Source organism: Mauremys reevesii, linkage group 2, assembly GCF_016161935.1.
Source record: "Mauremys reevesii isolate NIE-2019 linkage group 2, ASM1616193v1, whole genome shotgun sequence".
Classification (NCBI taxonomy): domain Eukaryota; kingdom Metazoa; phylum Chordata; order Testudines; family Geoemydidae; genus Mauremys; species Mauremys reevesii.
Window position 1 is genome coordinate 85133396 of NC_052624.1, and position 17001 is coordinate 85150396.

General features: G+C 42.6%; 1 long non-coding RNA gene across 1 annotated transcript; it reads left to right on the forward strand.

The window, feature by feature from the left end:
- The first annotated feature begins 882 nt into the window (after positions 1-882).
- LOC120398354 lies at positions 883-4095 on the forward strand. Its single transcript, XR_005594334.1, has 3 exons — positions 883-998; positions 3463-3697; positions 3955-4095. It is a non-coding gene; the product is annotated as an uncharacterized LOC120398354 (long non-coding RNA).
- Positions 4096-17001: the final 12906 nt, after the last annotated feature.

The window sequence follows — 17001 nt, forward strand, 5'->3', positions numbered from 1 at the left end:
GATGCTGTCTGCAGCCCTGATAGTGGATTAGTGGGACGGGAACAGATTATAAAAAGTAGTGTGAATAAATCCTATATGAAACTCATCACCTCTGAGAAGGTAAAGTTAGGATTTAGTTAAGAGGAAGGAAAAGAATAAAGTCTATGGAAAGTTTAAGGAACCAACAGCTTCCTGTATCTGCTAAGAAACTCCATTCAGCCTTGGTTTTATATACCTGCTATAAGATTAGCATTTTGCCATCCTTCGGAAAGAGAAATCTTCCTTGCCAGGTAATAGAATCCAAATGGAATGAACTCCACTAAAGTCAGAGAAGTCCTCCCCTGCTAGGGCATAGCTCTCACTACTGGCTAAATAACAGAATCCTACCTTCAGTTCTTGGCTAGCCAACAAGAGTACTCCAATGAGGTAACACTTGTCTGGTGTTCCATTTGTCATGTTGTCACTCAGCAAGTAGACTGTGGAACTCTTTGCCACAGGAAGTCACTGAGGCCAAGAATTTAGCAGGATTCAAACAGGGACTGGACATTTCTATGGATAATAGAATATCCAGAGTTAGCAATAGTTATAAGAGATTAAGACAGGACCTAATATCGGGGTCAGATTATCCCCCATTATAGACATCTTCTTACTATTGGGTTCTTACATTTTCCTCTGAAACATCTGATGCTGGCCACTGTTGGAGGCAGGATACTGAACTATCTGGACCACTGGTCTGATGCAGTCAGTTACTGTGTATCCTGTCAGAGGAGAAATTCACAGAAGTCTTGAAGCCAAAAGCAGCCCTGAGTATGTGTATGGTTCCCATTGAGTTCAGTAGTTGTGCAAGCCTCACTGTATGATGGGATGCCAATGACGGGCAGGAGGAAGAGGCAGCAGGAATCTCCGAGGAAGCCCCTGAACAAGAGGAACGTGATTCTGCACTGCTACCCACTTGAGGAAGCCTCTACTGAGGAGGCTGAGGAAGACCCCAAGCCGCTAGGAACCAGAACCTGAGGTTGGTAAGTTACCATGCTCCCTTGAAATACCCCTTCTTGTGCTGGTAATCCATGCCTGTTTGGAAACCCCATCCTCTGAAATCCCACTATAATTTCAAGGACTCTTGTTATTGCAATCACTGTGGGTAATGTACAGTATTGATAGCATGGCAAACCTGTACAACCATCACACTGTTGGTTTACTTCCCAGCCCTGAACTGGTTTGCAACTGACTAGTAGCTACCAGGTGTTCCCAGCTTCCAAAGGGAAATAACCACTCACTTCTGAGCTGGTGTGGGTTTCTGAAAATGAGTGGTCTAGTGCTGGAGGGTTGGTGTAAGGCACTCGCACAACTCTGTGAAGATCTGCTTCCTCATTCAGAAGTTCTGCCACCACCGGTCCTCATCCCAGGTATCTAAGACTATATGGTCCCACCATAGTGTGCTGGACCAAAAGTAGAGGTCTGCCCATGTGCATACTTTTTGCAACCCTGGCACTCAACACATGTGTTCATTGGGATCACAGGGGATTTTATTCACTCTCAGCCATCTTTAGCGCCTCAAATTCTTCTGAACCTTCTATCGAGTATCTAGTACTGCGCCACATTAACATTTGTCCTGTGTGCAGTAGCAGGAGGAAAATCACATCATTATGGACTTGCTCCCTGTCTTCAACTCAGTTTGGCAGAAGGGAGAGATGACTGGGAGCTGCCTTTGCCAAATGTGTGAATGCGGTGTACAGTACCAGCAACTTGGAGCAAGGCACTTCCCAGAATGTCTCCTGTGACACAAAGGACTCTGGGATACCACCTGAAATGTAACACTGTTGTCACATACTAGAAAAAGGGTAGCATGGATGTGGGTTAATGCCTGTGCACAACGTATATTCATGCCCTGAACAACATATGTGGACACTTCATGTATGTATGGGGTACATGTGTGATCAGTACATGGACATGTACCTAGGGAAGAACACAAGTGTTGACACAGCCTTACAAATGGATTTCTACACAATGAGCCATCTTTGTTCAGCTTATTATGTCTCCTCACCCACCATCCTTCCTCACCCCTCCACATACACACGTACATGTGCATTATGAGATAACAGCACATCCACAAAATAGCATAGGGGAAGATTTCTTTAGGGATGACAGGCCAAACTATTTGTCTCCGACATATGGAAAGTAGGAATATATTAGTAATAAAGGTGGAGAAAAGCATTTCTTCCCCTCTTCACATGCACTCTTGCACACTTAATTTTTCTGCAAAAAGTCCAAGTAGCACAGTCAAGTTTGGAAAAGGCCCCAGTTTATTGCAAAATAAACTTTAATTTTTTAAAGCCTGTTTTAAGTATTACAAATATTTTAGACTTGGACTATTATCTCATTCACAAGCTTTTCATATATTCCACATGGGAGGTGTTTATTAGTGTAGTGTATAACTTATTTTTGTTCTGATTGCATAATGAACAGCATTTCTAACCTACTAAATATCCTACCATTAGCCACTGAATATCATTGATATAATTCTTTGGAAACCTTAAATGCTGTAAGAGCCTAGAAACACATCTGCATCCCTCAATCCTCTTTTCTCCCCCTTTTTCTAAACAAAACTCTGTGAGCCTGGGGGCCAGTCATTATGTTTGCAATAGGAAAACTGAACTGCTTGCAAAGCAAATCTAAATCTTTTTTTCCATGGGGGTTTTTATTAAGGTTTTACATTTCTGTCAAGTCTTCTAACATGGTACCACAGACTATACGGTACTTGATTGGCTTTATTAGGACTTTTAAAAAAATCTTTAGACAAAATCATTTTAATGATCAGCTTTCCAGTTTATGGCACTCAGTTCTATTATTATTACCAATATTTTCTATTGAAGTACAGCAACCAGGGGGGCTATTCACTGCACATCATATTGCTCAACATTAGGGGGATAGTAGGGCTTTTATACTCATGCTGGGGCTCCAATGCAGTGCCATCATTTAAAGCTGACCTCTCCTAATGGAAGGCATCAATGGTACTGTTGCCTGCCCTCCTCACAAAGGTATGAATTGGCAAAGGAGCAGGAAGGGCATGCTGCTTTCTCTTAAAGAATGGCACAGTGGACATGTACCTCCTGAGCAGTAGAGAGTTCAGGGAGGCAGAGAGAGAGCTCCTCGAGCTTTCCTTTGTGCTATGAGCCTCAATCTGGCACTGACTTGTGCTTAACACACTTCAGTTTATCTTTACAATGTGGCTTGTTCTCTCTATATATTTTCTTTTTTACTATCATCCCTATGTTATTGCTGAATTGTGACATGTATACTATCGGACACGTTAATGCCATCAACATTAAAACCAACAAATTCATCATTAATGTTGTTAGGAAATGAGAGCCTGTACTGATCAATTCAGAACTGGCATAAAACCGTCAATGCTGAATTAGAGACAATTTTTTTATTTTTTTTTTAAAGCTTCAGATAATGTGTACTAATCATGTGCATCTCCAGGCTGATGCTCCCTGGTTTCCTACTCCATCTGTTCAATGGCACCATGGTGGAGCTTGTGCTGGAGATACAGACTGAGGAAGCAGATAGACCTCCTGTTTATCATCATCACAGTTCATCAGCATCTACGGAATTCACTTCAGTAGGTCACTGGTACCAAACAGTACGCCAGCAGGCTTCCCACCACCACCTCCATACAAGCAGTTCTGACAATCAACATGGGATGGAAAATAATCAGGTAGGAGGGTCTGTGCAGTCTCCCAGGGTCTGTGCAGGTGTTTGTAGTCATTTGCACTTCCTTGTTTAAGTTGGGTGAATTTGGCCATGTTTTCACAAGGCTGGGGGTTGGAAAGCTGTCAGCTTCCTGAGTATGAGTTAGCAGGTGTCTGTCTACCGATTCTGGGAAGCACAATGCAGTGTAGATGCACTGCTAGGTGCACTTAGGATGCTTATTGAAATGTTTTCTGAACCTTGGCCTATATATCTTTAACCTAGCTAAATGTATTTGTCAACCAGCAATGGGCAGCCATGATTTTGACAAGTTAAGGAAGCTGGCAAGATTCCTCTTTTTAGCCTTACAGCCCAGCTGTAACACTGAACCACAGACACGGTCGCATGGAGACTGAACAATCAAAGAAACAAACCTCAGTGATTTCGTGCTTCAAACAGCATAAGAAAATTGAAGCTGGCTGGCTTTATGCAATAAGCTTTTCTCCTTGGTCTGCTGTAAACACAGAGACCACATCTATTTTGGTTTTAAAATCTAGGTTAACTTTAAATGTAAAATAAAGTTATCTTGTAAATAGGAACCAAAGAGCACTTCAGGACACATGAATATCAGGAAGCACTTTTCCATGCCTTGTCGCTTTGGAGTTGGCAGTTGTTAACATAAAATATTCTTTCCCATTGAATGCTTCCCTGATTCCTGGCTTAAACCGCTTCTATTAGTGGCATCTATTGTTATTGCTTCTATTGGTGCTCTTGGTAATTTTTGTGTAATAACTACTGTACTTTCTGTATAGAGAGATTCTACCTCAGTCTCTCTAAGGCCTAGTGCCTACTTACTTGAAGGCCATGCACATTTGCTTTTGTATTAGATGCTAGCTCATGCAGCTTCAGCGCATCTAATTTCTTTTTTCCTCTTTGGAATGTCTTATAACACAATGGAGTCTCCTTGAGAGTGTCTTTTTCTTTTTTTAATTACTAAGGAATATATACCATAGCTCATTTCTGCAAAGGGTAAAACATTGTGTCGTATTTTTCAGTGGCTTCCTGCAGTATAAGGAGCAGGTGAAGAGGGTCAGGAAAATAAGGCATTTCCACTCAAACACTAAACTTTTGTTTAGATGCTAACTGAAACAAGACTTTAAGGTTCTGAAATATTCCTGTCGATTTTTTTTTTATCCCTTTCATTTTTGCATCCCTTTAGATTTTCTGGTTCCAGCTGTACTGGAAGCAAAGATGCCAGAAATATCACAAGAGAGCCTCTCTCGTAAGATTTCCACCCCAGTGTTGCATTTTCCAGAAGATTGGATAAGCTTTAGAAAAGCATCTCAAATTTTGGTTGTTTGGCCACACTTGAACCCAAGCGCCAAATCTGTGTTATAACTTTTATTTCCACATATAATAAGGAGATCATAATTGTGGAGCATGCTCATATCTGGAGACTCTGACTAGAAGGACTAGTTCTATCTAGTTTGTGCCTTTTTAAAATATATTTTGGCTTTTGCTCTCTCTCTTTGTCATTGCTGGTAAGAGCTGTTCTGGAATGTTTTTCACTGGCTCTTTGCAGATCACGCTTCTGATAGGTATCTCGGGGAACACTAGATCTGGCTTCTTAGAGTAAACTACATTTTCCAGTTTTATGTCCTTAATCTTTTGTCTTCCATTTCTCAGTATTAGCAATTGGCAAACCACTCCAAAAAATTAAGTATTTATTTGCACAAAAACTAAATAACACACAAACTGTTGTGGAAGTTTAGTATATTTTGGATGAGTAGCTCACAGATACACCAAGGTCTGTTCTGTTCCTGTTGTATTAATCTGTGTGTATTGACTTCTGACCAAATCTGTTGCAAGGTCTCAGCAGGCCAGTCTCTACTGGGACAGCAGAAGGCATCAAATATAACAGTAAACCATGACACGGCATGCACTTGTGGTGTGACGGGTTGGGTCACAGAAACCCCCTTGTGACTGCCACCTGATGTGCTGAGACTACCTGAGCCCATTTTCCCTGTCAGTTTGGGACTTTGGTACCCTGTCTTGTTGAGCCAGGCACACTAGCCTCCTGCAAACCCAGACCCAGGTCTGAACCACGTCCCCCCACAAACTGCAGACTTAACTGAAAACAGCTCAAGAGGTGCTCCTGTCTCTAGCACCCAGATACCCAGTTCCCAATGGGATCCAAACCCCAAATAAATCTGTTTTACTCTGTATAAAGCTTACACGGGGTAAACTCATAAATTGTTCGCCTTCTATAACACTGATAGATATGCATAGCTGTTTGCTCCCCTAAGTATTAATTACTTGCTCTGGGTTAATTAATAAGCAAAAAGTGATTTGATTAAGTATAAAAAGTAGGATTTAAATGGTTCCAAGTAATAACAGACAGAACAAAGTAAATTACCAAGCAAAATAAAACAAAAACACACAAGTCTAATCCTAATGCAGGTAAATCTCACCTTCAGAGATATTCCAATAAGCTTCTTTCACAGACTAGACTCCTTCCTAGTCTGTGTCCAGCAATCACTCACACCCCTTGGTTCCAGTTTCTTTCAGGCATCTCTTTGGGGTGGAGAGGCTATATTTTGAGCTAGCTGAAGACAAAATGGAGGGGTTTTCAGGGCCTTTTATATTCTCTCTCTTGTGGGAGGAAACCCTATTGTTCTCCTGTGCAAAATCACAGCAACAAGATGGTGGCTGTAGCCACATGGGCAAGTCATGTCTCTGAATGATTCAGCTTTTTGCAGGCCGACATCATTGTTTACATGTTAGTTTGAACGTTCCCAGGAAAGCTCAGATGTGGATGGTGTCTCCTGAAGTCCATTGCTAGGTAAGTACTCCCAATTACTTGAATAACCCCTTCTCACTATGTTGACCAAATCTGCCTTATGTGCTTCCTACAAGCATAGAGCCAACGCTCATAATTTCAGATATAAAAGTGATACATGCATACAAATAGGATGAATATATTCCAAAAATCATAACCTTTTCAAAGATATATAAAACATATTCCAGTTATGTCATATTTACACTCATAAACATATTTCTATAACACATTATGGGGTGCAACATCACATGTGGGTGTGCTTATCAGGAAGCAAGAAAGAGGTTGTGGACTACTGGAAACCTGTTGGATGGAGGAATTGTCAGTCATAGAGAGGGTTAGAGGTGGTACTTCAAAGCTGGGATATACTTTTGAGCTTCTTAGTACTTATCTGAATCAAAACCTTGCATGGTTTGCCAGCCCTATCGTTGTGTGTGCTTATATGGCTTGACCTAAAGACCACTGAAGTCAATAGAAAGACTCCCATTGATTTCAGCTGAGTTTGATGAGACTCATTTTCTTTCTTTTTAGGCTCTCTTTGGTCCTAATTAGAGCTGCCTAAATATCACAATTTTAGTGTTTGACAGAAAAATGTCCCTTCATTTTACAAGTGTTCATTAATCTTTACATAATGGCATTTGTTTTGTATTGATTCCATCAAAATTATACTAGAATGCATAACAAACATCATCGTAACCTCAAGTCCAAGCAAAGGGATTCCAGTAAGAAGCACTGTTTATGTTACAATTAAATAAGGCTAGCGGGATTAGTGACTACAATATTAAAATGTAAGAGAAAATTAGCTAAAATACAAAGCTGCTCTTAAACTGCTCCAGTATTTTTACAAATGATACATGCCTCTTTTGACCCACCATTTTCTCATGTGTACAGGAGTAGTCTGAGGGATACGTCCACCCTGAAGCATTTATTTTAAGGAGTATTATTCTTATTACTTTTAAAAATATAGCTGCCCTAATCTGATTTCTATTACTTCATCAGTATCATGGTGTATTGCATACCCCCCCCCCCAAGTACTGGATCTGATGCCAAAAATTGCTTGTCCAAATCGAGTCTTGGGCAACTTTTTCTTCCCTCCTAATGTCTCCCTTCCACTTCAATTTACAAAATTACCAATTAGATTTAACCGGTAGAAAAGCCCTTCTTCACTGCTTGATTGTTTAAAAACCTCCATCCAACTGCATAGCACTCCCCTAAGGACTCTATTTTCAGCAAAACACTTGGAAACATGACTTGGGTTGTTTTGGTGGAGTAGGAGAGACAGGGAAATAAACTACTTTGTACAGAACAAATCTTCTCTTACACAACCTACTGTGTACAATATTAAACTGCAAGTTGGAGATACCTGGAGAAAAAACAAGTGAAATTTTCATCAAGGTCAAAATCTAGATGACTTTGTATTTTAAAAGAGTTCTTGTTGGAGGCAAGGAATTGGTAATGACTTTGAAAATACAGGTTGAACCTCTCTAATCCGGCACTGCCTAGTTTGGCAACGTTCGTGGTCCAGCATAGGCTCTGACTCCGTGAGTGCTCCAGGGCTGGAGCAACCACGGGGAAAAATCAGTGGGTGCAGAGAATCCACTGGTGCCAAGCTCTCCCCTTTGCTCCCCTCTGCCCTCAACCGCCGGTGGCCCCATGGTTACTAACTCCTCTTCCTCCCTCCCAGCACTTCCAGAGTGCCATGAACAGCTGATTCACAGCATTCAAGCTCCTGGGGCCAGCGGCTGGGAGAGGGGCCGGCGGCTGGGACCTGGAGCTGGCATCAGAGCCCCCGGGTGTGGGCCTGGCAGCAGGGGCCTGGGTGGCAGCAGGTTCCCCTGCACCTCTACTTCTCGCGCCTATGGAGACCTGCTGGCACTCTGCATTGACCTCCCATAGTTTGGCAAATTCTCTTGTTCGTCCCCGGTCGGGTCCTGAGGGTAGCGGACTAGAGAGGTTCAACCTGTAGTTAAAGAAGTGCATGTCATCACCAGGGATTTCCAAATGATATATATTGGTCTTTTGCATTCTGTATAGTGGGTGAGATGATACTTTAACATGTTAATGAAAAATGGTTCTAAAGAGCATAGGCCTGAGTCACAATCCATTGAAGACTCCTTAATTCAATTGACTTTGAATCAGGCCCTGTGTGTGAGGTAGGAACCCTTTGAAAGCCTCCAAGGTGTTCAAATTACATTTTCTGGGCTACCTACTTACTGTGAATACATAAATCTGTCCATAAACACCGTTACTCACCTGTTAAAACGGTTGCAACAAGTTTTTTGTTTCTCTCTCTCTCTCTCTCTCTTTTTTTTTTTTTAAATGTGTGATCATTTATATATTTAAGTGCCTAGGAGCTCCAGTAATAGACCATTATGCTAGGTGCTGTACAAACAGATCAAAAAGACAGCCTCTGCCCCAAAGAGCTTACAGATTGCACCCATGGTGCATAGAAGAAGGAAGTAAGGCTGTTATGTAGCTGCATGAAAGGAATTCTGATTAGGTGGCAACCCAGAAATATAAATGTAGCTGTGCATATTGCTGCCTGGATTCAAGATACGGTAACATGCTAACAAAGACACCTAGCCCCTGGACTCAGACCAGCACACAGGACTATGAGGGTAGGTCTGCACTGCCAGCAGGGTGTGTGCGGTTGCAGCACATGTAGGCCTCCCTTAGTTTACTTTCATCTAGCTAGCTCAGGTACCAATAGCAGGAAGCTGCAGTAACACAGGCTTCACCACAGGCAGTACAAACATGCCTGAGATCCTGGGTACATATTAGGGCAGCTAACCAGCTCTGGGGGCTTGGTTCCCTGGCGGCGCCCCAAGTGGCGCGAGGGGCGGAGCCAGGGGCCATGGACCTCCCGCGAGCATGACTGCAGAGGGACCGAGGCCGCGCTGCTCGGGCGGCGACTCCGGCGGCTGCGCGGGGCTGCGGAGGCGGCGCGCGGCGCTGAGCCAGTCATGCCTGTCGGGAGAGGTCCAGAGCCCGCCGCGGCGGCGCCCCGCCCGCGCCGCCATGTGCCTGCGGCGGTCCCCCCGTCCCCCCGGGACCTCGGACCTCCAGGCATGACTGCGGCAGGTCCGCCGATCAGCCTCCCCCCCCCGGCAGCGGGGCGCCCTTTTTTTTGCGCCTAGGCACCAGCTTGTTTTGCTGGTGCCTAGAGCCGCCCCTGCTAACCAGTACTGAAGTCCATGCTGCTGCAGCTTCACGGAGGTTGGTACACAAACTAGTTAGATTAAAGCTAGCTTGGGTATGTCTACATGTGCTGCAATCACATCTCTGATTACAGTGTAGACCTACCACTAGAGAGAGGAAGGAATGAAGGAAACTGGACAGTTACCCTTGTTGGAGAGCAAAGGACACTATCCTTTTAGAGAGATACTGAAACAGTCTTTTCTTAGGATAATGAAGAGGGGAGACATTGGCAATATGAATTTTTGGGTAACAGATTCCCTGTTACTAAATGTAGAGCCTAGCTGTTTAGTCCAGTCATCTTGTCAAAGGGGGTTTTGAGTCCAAGGCCAGCAGTGTCACCTGGTGGCAATACGCCAGACTATGCTGCCCAGTGACGAGAGTCAGTGGACACTTTGCCTAGTGGCAGGATTCAGCAATTGTATCACCCAATCGCGAGCCTTACCTACAGACAGGGTTCAGCAGTTGCATCACCCAAAGGGCAAGAATCAGTGACTGTGGGTAGGGGAACCCAGGCCCCCCTGCTCCACCGGTTTCCAAACCAGGCCCCAGAGAAACAATCATTCAAATTGTGCGGCCTAGGAGATGGGTGCCCCTATGCCTGCTCCCTGGGCCACTTCCTACCTGGATTTGGATCCTCTGCTGGTGTCACTGGTCTGTCTTGGGGTCCCCCTTGGAGTTCTTTTGGGCCACTTCCTGGAGGGTATCCTTCTGTCTGTGGTGGTTCAGCATCTGTGGCCTCCACAGCTGGAGGATCTGTGGCAGCTTGACTTTGGGGCCTAGTCCTGGCTTTCAGGACCCTCGGAAGCTCCTCTACAGGAGCCTGTAGCACCCTCCTACTCAGTCAGCCCAGACTGAGCTAAGTTGCTCCCTTTTGAAATCTCCCTCCACTGGGAGAGGGTGTGGCCTCCTGTGTCCACAACTCCTTAACCATCGCCTCACCAGTGCAGTGTTGGACACTATCACACATCTTCATAGAAGATTGTTTAATAATTATTTTTATAGTGGCTTTGTTCTTTATTTTCTACGGGAAGCTAAATAAACTTTGCTTTTATTTAAGATTAGTAATGTTGGCTACAACTCGTGGGGATAACTGCTGTTGGCTGACCCTTGAAGGAAGAGAAAAAAGGCTTCTGTACCTGGTCAACTGTGAGGGAGTCTTGGGCCTTCCCAAAAGGTTGCAATTAGCCAGAGTCCAAGAAAGAGAAGATGTTTGAGGAGTGTGATGCCTGGTTACAAAGGTTACTTGTTGTTGTTATTATTAGCCATTCTCCTTTATTCTGAAGGAACTCTTTTGTCCTTCTACTGAATACTTTTACAGCAATGCCAAACTTCCATTCATGTGAGTGTTTGTGCCTGAAGTTCCTGGGCACTCCTCCAATCTGTGAAAAGAAACAATACCGTGTGATATTTTTGGCCAATCACAATCCACTGATACAGAGTGAATAGCAAACCGTTATGGTTTACTGTTTGCAATTGATCCCTACAGATAAAAGGACTAATGATAATTCAAAGACATTATTATGAAATTTCTATGAGCAGAAAAAGATGTGAAATCATCATATAACTTATTCATGTTACTCACTCATCTCTACTGAGTTAGTGCATGTTTTCTTCAGATACTGCCTTGAGATTAAGAGAGCCTAGTTTTCATTGAAATACAAACCTCCTCTTGATTCTTTTTAAACAAGGAAAGCATTGCCATATCAAAAAGGGTTGAGATATTTGTTTGACATGCAGCCTATTTTAGGAGTAGATAATACAAGCATTGGTAGTTTTGTGTCTTGGGATTTTCAAATTTTGCTGATAGTTTTAAGTAGTTTTCTTAGCTGGTTGGCAACCATTTGGTTTCCACTAATGCACTTAAACTTTGCAAATGCCATCTTAGTTTGACCTCTTTAATGGTTGTGTCAAAAATATATAAAAATACAAAAGCTGAATAATAAAGATTGATCACATTTGCTAGCTCGGAAAAAGTAATCACTTTCCTTTTTTTTCCCTTTCTTTTATAAATGATGAGCCATGAAACGTAAAAATATGTCCAGTATAACACTTCAGAAGTCATCCTGTCAATTTCAAAGCACTTGTTAGGCCCTTCTGTTGTAAAATTCAAGTGTTAACTGTGTTGAAAAACCAACCTTAACACTGTTCAGGAGATTCTTTGAAAGTGTAGTTCTATTCTGAAAAGTGATTATGCTAAAATGGCACCTTTTAACTTATTAGATCTGCTCCCTGTGGGAATTCAGGTTGCAATCTGCTGTATTAAGGGACAAAAATAAGTTTTTACTGCTTCTCTATGTTTGTTAGCCCTGCAGAGCTAACACAACTATAGAAGAGTGAACTGGATTCTATTATGATGCACATCTTCCTCATCGGAATTATGTACTAAATTTCAATTACTGCACCAATCGGATACTGAGAGGGAGCAGAGGCGGCTCTGGCTGGCTGCCCAAGCAGCGCGCCGCGCGCCCGCGCCGTCGCGCGTCGTCGTCCCTTCCCGGCTCTGGCTCTGCTGCTGCGCTGGGCTGGCTGGCGCCGCGCAGGTCCACCGGAGGACAGCCAGCCTGCGCAGTCCGCGCGCGGCGCTCAAGCCGAGCCGAGGGAACGGGGGCCGGGCCGCCGTCATGTCATGCCTGCGGCAGGTCTGCTCGTCCCGCTCCGTGGACGCCGCCGCGCCGCGCGCGCGGAGCTCCACCGAGCCAAATGCCGCCCCGCGGGCCCCGAGCGCGCCCTTGGCGCGCGCTGTCTAGAGCCGCCCCTGCTTGAGACCCTATTGAAATCAGTGGTGTTACACAGGTGTCAGATTGAAATTCAAAGACAGTGGGGTTGCACAGGTGTGACTATGAGCCTAATTTGGCCTGCACAACTTTTATTACCGGTGATGGGGCACAAGAAGGAAAGAATCCAGCTTGGTTTGCAGATACAAAGTTGAGTTTTCAGGTTAGCTGTTAGGGAGGAAAAAAACCCTTTAATTACACTGCTCTACAGCCAAAATGCTTCTAAAATAAATGTTGTCAAACTTTACTAATTCTGGGTCACTGAGAACGAAAATGATGCTTAAAATTGTTGATTGGCTCTAGTTTTCAACATATGCTATTGGGTCAGTATATACGACCCTGGACTTGGGAATAGCAGGGGATAAATGAGTTATAAAGGGAAGGGATCTCAATTTAAACCAGAAATGACTAAAATACATCTTTGACTGGATCTATGAATAAATCTATGACTGGGTTTGGACAGTACTTGCTTTTTAGGCAAAACAATGAATGATGCAATCTGAAGCTGGTATTGTGTCATACATGATATGAATTGCATCATGTTATTCCTAGAAGTCATGGATGATGCAATCATAATGAAGCTTACATCACTCTGCTGAACAAATTGCCTTATATCAGCTCTAGAAATCATACAGTGTCGTGCTCTCTTATTTGTCAGTGTTTGATTTTGCAAAGGGACACATTTCTGTTTAGCCAAAGTGAGCAGAGATGCCTCATACTTGTGTGAACAGTGCAGATAACTTCTGCTATGTTTGTGGTGAAGTGACTTTTGCATCACAAAAGCGCAGTATAACCACTATGGTTAAGAAACCCTATCACCTTTATTTTGGCTGCAAAATTGGAGATCAGGACAAGAGGTGGGCCCCACACATATGCTGCAACACTTGTGCAACAAATCTTCGCCAGTGGTTGAACAGGAAAAGGAAATCTATGCAGTGCCAATTTTGCAGTGCCAATGATTTGGAGAAAGCCAACAGATCATACCAGCAGTTGTTACTTCTGCATGGTGCCTCCAGTTGGGAAAGGTGTGTCAAAGAAGAAAAAGTGGACTGTTCATTATCCAAACATTCCATCAGCTATACGCCCAGTACCCCACGAAGAAGGACTGCCGGTTCCTGATGCACCAGAATCATTCTCACTTGAGTCAGATGAGGAAGACGATGAAACTTCTGGTCCTGAACCATCAATGTCACAGGACCCACATTTTCTCCCATCCTCCTCCTCTGAACCACACCTTATAACACAAGGTGAACTGAATGATCTTGTCAGGGATTTGGAACTACCCAAGAGTAAGGCAGAGCTGTTGGGCTCCAGACTACAGCAGTGGAATCTCCTGGCAGGTGATGTTAGGGTTTCCATGTTCTGTGACCGTCAAAAGGATCTTGTCCCATTCTTCTTCATGGAAGGTGATCTTGTAGCCTGCAACAACATCGATGGTGTGATGGCAGCCCTCAACATCGTTCACGATCCAGATGAGTGGAGACTGTTCATTGATTCATCGAAGACGAGTCTTAAAGCTGTTTTACTGCATAATGGCAATGTTTTGCCATCAATTCCAGTTGGTCATGCAGTCCATATGAAGGAAACCTATGACAACATGAAACAACTTTTGAGGTGCATAAACTATGACCAACATCAGTGGCAGCTTTGTGGCGATTTGAAGGTTGTTGCTCTCTTGCTTGGTCTGCAGACTGGATACACAAAGTACTGCTGTTTTCTCTGCGAATGGGATAGTCATGCAAGAGATTCCCACTACATCAAGAAAGATTGGCCACTCCGACAGTCATTGGAGCCTGGGAGGAAAAGTGTTCAGCATCCACCACTTGTTGAATCAAGGAAGATTTTGTTATCACTCTTACACATCAAGCTGGGTCTGATGAAGAACTTTGTCAAGACCATTGACGAAACACAAGCAGCTTTCAAGTACCTCCGTGGAAAATTTCCAAGGTTAAGTGAAGCTAAGATAAAGGAAGGTGTCTTTGTTGGTCATCAGATTCGTGAACTTCTTCGAGATGATGCATTTGACCATGCACTGTGTGGCAAGGAAAAGACGGCATGGAAAGCCTTCCAGTTAGTGGCAATAAATTTTCTTGGAAACAACAAGGCAGACAACTATAGGTTGTTGGTGGAAAACCTCCTCAAGGCATACAAAAGCCTTGGTTGCAACATGTCACTAAAGATACATTTTTTGCACTCTCATCTAGATTTTTTTCCCACCGAACTGCGGAGCAGTGAGCGACAAGCACGGCGAGCGATTTCACCAGGACATTGCAACAATGGAGAAACACTATCAGGGCAAATGGAGCCCATCAATGCTTGCAGACTATTGCTGGACAGTGACAAGAGATGCTCCATTTAATGAATACAAGTGACAAGCCAAGAAGCGCCGAGTAGACACTGACTAGGACTAAACTATGTACATAATAGTTTTTTGCCTTTTGTTTCAGAATAAATTTTATTTATATAACCCTTTTGCTGATTTTTAAAGTGTTACATAAACAGGACAGGTGAAATATTATCATGTAAAGCAACCATAAACACATGAAAAGACCTAGGTTTACAATTTATGATTAAAACTCTACTATCTACACAGTATACATCGACACATAAAATGTAAAAACTTACATAACTTAGAAACAGTAGCCAATCAGTTGTTTTAATTGTCATATTTGAATTCAGCACATCAAAATACATAATAAATACCACATTTTATCTCTGAAGCAGACGACTTCTCAAAAATTGTAGACCAGTGTTATAAGCTAAGCACATTTGATCTGGAATCACTGAGAAACATTACGCTTCAAACCCCATGATACTATTTTTACTGAGACACTTTTCATAGCAGAACTGCACTTTAAATCCCCCAGCAGTGGTGTGAGTGCCTATAGGGAATAAGACCTCTCCAAGGCCCTTCTGGGGCATTTAAGTTTGCTCCTCCTGTATTCTTTACCAAGTGTCTGTCTGTTCTACTTTCCTATTCAGAATTTTGCCAGCAAGTTATTTTTAACTCACTAGTGAGTTAATCTGTGTGTGACTCACATATATAAATAATAAGTTTTCAACAATATGGCATAACAAGGTATATTCCATTAAATGGACAATCTCTGTCATTTCCATTGATGCCTGAAGCTCTATAGAGGGGGGGAAAACAGTGGCTTTAAAAATAAGTTCTTATTAAAGATGTATCTGAACCCCAAACCCTAAATCTTCTAGCGGCATTCAGAATCTGAATGTCGCTCTGGTTCTGGATTCAAATTTTGTAAATCAACCTTATGTTTCTTATGAGATGAACTGTAATCCCCAGTCCCTCAAAATTATGGTTGTTCGATATTTGAAATCTTCATCTGTTGCCAAGTTTTCTGGTTTGAGCTCATTCCCAATGAGATTGAAAAAGGACACTGCACCACCAACGTATTCTCATGATGCTCATGTACTCGGATACCATGGTGATGAGCATGATATAAATACCCAGACAGATAGCAAAAAAGTGTAATGAGGCAAAAACATTTAAAAAAAAAAAAGCAGCACATTTGGATTTTTTTTTAAATCAAGCAATGCTAATTAAATTCATAGGGTTATAACAATGTATTAATGTAATATCATTATTAATTAGAATTTCTTTTAGGAATGACACTTTTTAGAGAATCATTACCTGGTTTCTGCTTGCCCTGTTTTTATGCATCCTTTTTCTTTTTTATGAGTGAATCTCTGTTCACTTAATCACAGTTCTCACACAGGAAAGGTCTACAGGTTTCACTGGCTAGCTCTGTCTGAGCTCAGAGTCATAATGAGGAAGATAAGCATAGCAGACATTGTTCTTAGCATTTTTTTTAACCTGCGATCGACAGCAGTTCTGCAGGACTCAGAAACTTTTCCGTAATTGCCACTGTGTGCCATTTTCATTTAAAGTCCTGGTAGCTACTTTAAAATAATATATATATAAATATGTACATATATGTATAGCTCTAGGAGATTGAAAGATTAGTGCTAGGGCAAAGATGGGGAGGGGTCAGCTAATGTATGTCTAAAGCCAAGATCAAGTCATTATACCAATGTGGTTGTGCTAATTAAAAATGTGATAGTGTAAATGTTCTGCAGAATGATATATAGCTATATGGAATTCAGAATAAATAAGAAAGCATCAGATTATTCTTGGCCTATTGTAATCATTATAAGGGTCACTGCCATGGGCTATAACACAGCTATTGATGACATTTCTGTCCACGCATCAGGGGAAAATGAATCGATATTTGTTGTTAACAAGCCCTTTTATTACTGTGCATTCCCATACATATGAGATTAGGGAGGTGTTGATTCTAGTCCCATCTCTGGTTATGACTCACAGTGTGAAACAGAAATATACCCAATATAAAATTTCAGAAGTCATCCCATCTACCTTTAAATGTTTCTCGACGCCTTCTGACGTATTATAAAACAACACAGGATATTTTGTTAAGCGTTTACTTTGGGTGCTCTGCAGAGGATTTCACTGACCATACTCAGAAAACAAAGGGAAGTTTTCAA